This window comes from Cucurbita moschata, unplaced genomic scaffold (genome assembly GCF_002738365.1).
Source record: "Cucurbita moschata cultivar Rifu unplaced genomic scaffold, Cmos_1.0 Cmo_Scf00002, whole genome shotgun sequence".
Taxonomy (NCBI): Eukaryota; Viridiplantae; Streptophyta; class Magnoliopsida; order Cucurbitales; family Cucurbitaceae; genus Cucurbita; species Cucurbita moschata.
Window position 1 is genome coordinate 1251663 of NW_019268518.1, and position 7275 is coordinate 1258937.

The window sequence follows — 7275 nt, forward strand, 5'->3', positions numbered from 1 at the left end:
AAGCCAATAAAATGTTGCCCAAATGCCTGTCAAATTTGCCTATTTCTCATGGGAATCAATGGAGTGAATAAAGAATGGTTGCTTGGAGTACCCTTTTTTTGAAAGAAAATGAAAAAAAATTAAAAGTCAACTTATGGCTAAACAATCATTATCGTCACTCTCACATCATGTTCTTATCTTTACTTGAAACCATATTTTAAAAATGGGAGTATTTTGAGATCACTTAATAAACTCTCATGTACATAGATGAATAGTTGGACAAAACTAGTATAATTCTCATGAAGATATATGAGTAATTGTAGAAAATTGAATGGAGCGCATAATGTCTTATACAACTCTCATGCATGCAGATGAGTAGGTGCATAAAACAAGTAGATGTGCAATTTCCGTATACATGTATGTAACATCTAGAAAAAATTGAAGAAAATAGGGAAAGGCCCTAGTTGTAAGCTCTTGGGGCATAAAAGTCGAGGAAGGATGACTCTTCACTATGAACAAATCTTGAGAGCATGTCGTTGCGGTTAAGCTCACGCCAAACAACTTGTCTTCTCGGCTGACCCAAAATTTCTCCAATTTTCTCGTCCATGTATCACGGCAACTTCTTCCAAATTCGATCATTCTCTACCACTTGATTCTATTGAACTAAGAGACTAAAATATAGATGAAAGTGTTGAGTATATTTAGTCTTGAATTATGATTTAACATATGTATCATATTTGGCCTGTGTTATAGGCAAGTATCTTGTATGATCGAGGATATTTAGCCTTTATCGTAGTTATCATATTTGACCCTGTATTGTAGGCAAATATGTTGTATCCATTTATTGTTCTCTTCTTTTTTCTCTTTAACTTATTTGCTTTTGTAATGATTATAAATATTGAACTTTCACCACTATTTATGTGGTGGTTTTAGCAAATATTCTTATGATATCATAACCCCTCCGGTTTAGCAACCCTGATTCTTTCTTCTTCATGGGTTTTGAATCATCTTCTCATTTTCTCTTTCAAAACTCTAATCCATATGTTCACCATCAAACTTTCTTCCTCCAATTATCTTCTTTGGAAAAACCAACTTCTCCCTCTCCTTTAGATTCAAGACATGCCGGGCTACGTTGATAGAACTCTAATTTCACCACCTCACTTTTAACCAAAAACCTCCTCAACACTCACACTAAATATTTGGTGTGGAACGCAGCTGATCAACGAATTCTTTGTCTCCTGCTCTCCTCTCTCATTGAGGAAGCCATTGTTACCATTGTTGTCATCGTTGGTCTCTCCACTGCACGTGACGTTTAGCTCGCATTAGACATTACGCTCCATCATCATTTGAAAGCTCGTGAACTGAGACTCAAGGATGACTTGCAACTGATGGAACGCGACACCAAACCTATTGACGAGTTTGCCCGTACCTTCAAAAAAAATTTGTGACCAACTTCATGTCATTGATAGATCCGTTGAGGACATTGATAAAGTGCACTAGTTCCTTCGTGGACTCGACACCAATTTTTTAACTTTTGCTACTAGTCAGGTGGCTTTAAGCCCTCTCCTCTGTTTTGAAGATTTAGTCTCTAAAGCTGAAAGTTTTGAGTTGTTTGAATCTTATGACTCCACTCCTATGACATTCACAACCACTAATCATGGTCACACCCATGGAGGTCACCTTACTTCCTTTAGCAACCAGCAAGGTCATTCTCATTTTTACAACAACTCGTCCAATCGAGGACAAACCTACTCGGGTCAGAGTCGTTGACCACCTTGCTGCCAAATATGTTGCATGGAGGGCCATTATGCTGAATGCTACAACCAACGACATATTCAGACTAATTCTGCTTTATTTCAACACATCCTGTTTTCTTAATGTACCCGAGGCTGTTGATTGGTTTTAGACACTGGGACTTCGGCCCATATGACTATTGATTCATCTATTTTGGATCAGTCCGAAATTACACGGATAAAGACTTTGTGATTGTAGGAAACGGTGCTGCTCTACCGATTGTCCACACTAGTACTCTTTCTCCTATTTCAAATATTCACTAATTAGATGTTTTCGTTGTCTCTCATCTGACAAAAATCTTCTTTCAATTAGTAAATTAACGTCTGATTTTCCTCTTTTCATTATATTTACTAATAATCTTCTTACTGTCCAGAATCATCAAACAGGAAGTGTGGTGGCAATCGGTAAAAGGGAGGAGAGCTATATGGGCTGGAATGCAACAACTCTGCTTTTATTTGTGTCCTTAAAAATAAATCTTTACATGCTTCATATGATTTATGACATGCTCACTTGGGTTATGTGAATTATTATTTTATTTCTTTTTTAAATGAACTCTTACATCTTTATCGTCTTCTCCATCACTATGTAGTGTATATGTGAGCTTGCAAAAAAATCATTGATTGTCTTATTTTCACAATGAACATCGTCTCATGTGTTAGATCTTATTCATTACGATCTTTGACTCCTTGTCTGTCAAATTCAATTTGGGTTTTCATTACTATATTATTTTTATTGTATTCCCGATTCACTTGGTTTTACCCTTTAAAATTTAAATTTGATTTCTTTAATATTTTTCTTCAATTTTAAAAATTTATGAAAAATTAACCTTCTTCTCGAATCAAGGTTTTTCAAAAAGATGGAGGTGTCGAATTTATAAAGCTCACTTACATACTTATGATATTCATCATCAACTCTCTTGTTCATATATACTTGCTCAAAATGAGCATGCTAAGAAAAAACATCGTCATGTGACTGAGATTGGCTTAACCCTTCTCTTCCACTCTCATATTTCTCCTCATTTCTGGGTTGACACTTTTCACACTACAGCTTATATCATCAACCAATTTCCTACTTGACTTCTTGGAGGTAAGTCCCCCTTTGAACTTCTCTAGGCTACTCTCCACATTATGACAATTTTCATCCCTTTCTTGTCGTGTTTATCCTTCCTTCTGTAATTATATGCCTAACAAACTTTCTTCCCGCAACATTCCTTGCATTTTCTTGGGTTATAGTCTCTCTCATAAAGAGTTTCGTTATCTTGATTCCATCACCACTAGGCTATACATCCCCCGCCACACTTAATTTGATGAAGCTCACTTTCATGTTATCCCTATCTTTGAGGTCCAACCTCTTTCCTCCGAGTGATATTTATTCTGACCTTCTTCTTCACCGCACATTTCTCGATTCAGCTTCTCTCCGAGTGATATTTATTCTGACCTTGTGGATGAGTCTGTGCAGGTTGATACTTCTCTTACAAGTTACTCTTTGCAACCCTTGACTTCTGATTCGCCCTTTATTAAACTTGCTACTGATTTCTCTTCTTCTTCGGGCTTTCATCCTATGATCACACGAGCCAAAGTTGCTATCTTCAAGACTCGTCATCTAGCAAATTGACACTTGGGTTCATTTGAACTTCTTTCTGCTCTTCTTGCATCCACTGAACCAAGAGGATTCAAATCGCTGCTAAGACTTCTGCTTGACTTGCTGCCATGGATGAGAAAATTCGAGCTTTACAACAAATTGACACTTGAATTTTGGTTCCTTGCCCTGCTAACACCAACATCGTGGGCTATAAATGGGTGTTTCACATTAAATATTTTTTGATGGATTCGTCGAGCGTTTCAAGACTAGTCTTGTTGCCAAAGGTTATACTTAGGTTCCTGGTCTTGACTACACTAACACTTTCAGTCCGGTTGTCAAAGCTACTACTGTTCGTGTTGTGCTTTCACTAGCTGTCACAAATAAATGGCCTCTTCGACAACAAGATGTCAAGAATGTTTTCCTCAATGACACTCTTATTGAACATGTTCATATGGAAAAACCTCTTGGGTATATTGATCCTTGATTCCCCACTCATGTTTGTCTATTAAAGAAAGCACTCTATGGCTTAAATCAAGCTTCTCGTGCCTGGTTCACTTTCTTGCATGTCTCTACTATATTGCTCATGTTGTCAATTCTGTCAGTCAAATTTTGCATGTCTCTACTACAGTTCACTTTCTTGCTATCAAACGTATTCTTCGTTATGTCAAATGAACGCTTCATTTTGGTCTTATCTTTTGTCCATCCACTTTTCTAAGTGTGCTAGTGGCTTATTCGAGTGTTGATGGGGCTAGTTGTCTCGATACTCATTGTTCTAATAGGAAATTCCTCGGGTGTTCTTCATGCTCCGCCTCTGTCTTAGAGTAAACAAATATGTCGTTGATAAACACAATCACAAAAGTGTTTAATAATTCTTTCAATACTTTATTCATAAATTTCATACAAACTGATGGTGCATTAGTAAGGCCAAAGAACATAACCATGAGCTGGTAGTGCCCAAGCAGCTTCTAAAGACCATCTTGGGTATGTCATCCTTTCTTGTCGGGCGACCATTCTCTGGTAATTGTCAATGTCGGACACTCGTTTAGGAATAGCAACGGACTCAACATTATAATAAATATAATGATCATTTTTCTGTCTCGTAGTGTATGCGTATGGACCTTCGTAAACACACAATAATGCATGAGGCCCCAACATTTTTTTCATTATCATACATGACAACTCCTCTAGTGTTTTCCTTCATATCATGTCTTTATCATAACTTTTCATGTAATTTCAAAGTTGTGTATCATGTCGAAACATCTTATTGCATGTCATTCATGTCATACGTCTTATCATGTCACGTGTATCATATCATGTCATACCGTACATATATCATATCATAAAGCATATCACAATATGCATTGTATCGTCAAACTTATCGTACCATAATATATATCATATCATTCATATAACATATGTGGTCATATCATTTCGTAAACATATCTTAGTCATATAGACATATCATAGGCACATCGTTTCATAAACAATCCTAATCATATTATTTCCTAAAAACTTCACACATATCAAACATATAACATGTGCAGAACTACAATACACGTATCATCATACAAACACCAACTTTTAACTAAACCAATAGTAAGGCCACTTACTTGGTCGGCCTTTTCAATGTTCTTCTTAATTTAATTGTTTGAGTTCTTTGAGGTTGTTTCAAGTATTGTCGACCCTATCAGAAATTTACCTAATTTTCTTAGAAAATCTCATTTTTCTAATTTAATTCAACTTAAATTGAGGAAATAGACTATACACTACCTTATTTGCCCGAAATGAGGTAAAATAAAATGACTTTAAGAGGGTCGGAAACTTAGGAAACAATATATTAGGATATGTTTATGAAATGATATGACTATGATATGTCTATATGACTATGATATGTTTATGAAAGTTTACCTAAAAGGACTTTCGTTTTGGAAAATACCTACATTCAAGAATAGCTCTAGGTGTTCCTCCCTCGTCTCATCCTCTCATTCCCACATGGTTTCCTCTATTTGCATCATTCTCCACAAAACTTCGACAAAAGTGATGTCTTCGGTGCATAGTGTCTTTCCTTCTCGTGCCATCATTGGTTTTTCTTCATAACTTAAATCTTCTGTCACTTCCAAGGACTCGTAATCTGTCACATGCATGGGAATAGTCATATATTCACCAAGTATGGACACATGAAACACATTCTGTACCACTGAGAGAGATGACGGTAGGGCTAATATGAACGCAACTCTGATTCGATCTGGGATTTCAAAGGGTCCAATAAAAGGGGTACACACCTTAACTTTGGGTCCAAATCTTAGAACACCTTTCATTAGGGCCAACTTCAAGAATACCATATCGCTCACTTCAAATTCTAGACTACTTCACCTTACATCTGCATAACTTTTCTGTCTACTCTAAGCACTGCAAATTCTCACCCGGATCTTTTGTATCACGTCATTAGTAACTTAGACTAGCTCAGGACCTAATTCATGTTCCCCTACCTCATCCCAACACAATGGAGTCCTGCACCATTTTTCATACAATGCCTCATACGTGTCATGTCAATAGTTGCCTGGAAGTTGTTATAGACGAACTCCATGAGTTTTAATTTCGAGTCCCAGCTACCTGCGAAGTCTAGTAGCACACTGGCACATAGCATATCCTCTAGAAATCTAGACGAGTGCTTAGCACTTTCTGGAATCCTCGCCAAAATGCCGACGCAAAATATGAGTCTCAGACTGATACAATCGACACAAGAACTCCATCCAGTTTAACAATTTTCTTCATGTACAGTTGTGCTTAATTGTCTACTGTGTAGGTGGATTTATCTGGAAGGAAATGGGCTAACTTTGTCAATCTTTCCACAATCACCCATATGACCGTGTAACCCTTCAACGTTCTTGGTAGACTTACTATAAAATACATGGCTATATTCTTCCATTTCCATTCTGGTACACTGAGGTGCTGCAATAATTTCACTAGTCTCTGTCTAGGTGCCTTGACTTGCTGGCATACAAGCATTTACTTACAAATTCGGTTATATCCTTCTTTATACCACGCCACTAAAACTATGGCTTTAAGTCTTGATACATCTGGGTATTACTAAGGTGCATGGTAAATGGGGAGTTATGCACCTCGCTTAATATCTCATTTCAAAGCTTTTCTACTACCGGTACACACAAACGACCTTGGTACAACAATCCTCCATCAGATGACTTGGAGTATCCGTCAGTTGGCTCTGACTCATTAAGTATCTTTTCTATCCCAGGCTCTTCTACTTGAGCGTCAATTATTCTCTGTCGTAGTGTGGCTTGGATCGTTAATTCAGCTAGTTGTACTCTTATTCCTTCCACTACCACCGTTATCCTGGCTTGTTTGAAATCTTTCTATACCCGAAACTCTCTCGTGCTTAAAGTCGATGAATGAACCGTCTTTCTACTTTAGGCATATGCAACCACATTGGCCTTCCCTAGGGATACTTGATGTCGATGTCATAATCTTTAACTAGTTACAACCACCTCCGTTGTCTCATGTTTAATTCCTTCTGAGTAAAGAAATACTTCACATTTTTGTGGTAGGTGTAGATTTAAGTTTCCATTTAGGTATTGTCACCATATCTTTAATGCAAAAATTATAGGTGCTAGCTCTAAGTCATGCGTGGGTAGTTCTTTTCACAATCCTTCAGTTGTCGAGATGCATATGCAATGACCTTCCCGCATTGCATCAACACACATCTCAGACCCTTCTTGGAAGCATAACTGTAAATAATGTAATTTTTTGTGTCGTTGGGCATCATGAGTACTGGTGCAATCACTAGCTTATCTTTCAAATTATGAAAAATTGCTTCGCAATCTTCAGTCCATACAAATGGTAAACACTTCCGAGTCAGTTGCGTAAATGGTGAAACTATTTTGGCAAAATCTTGTACAAATA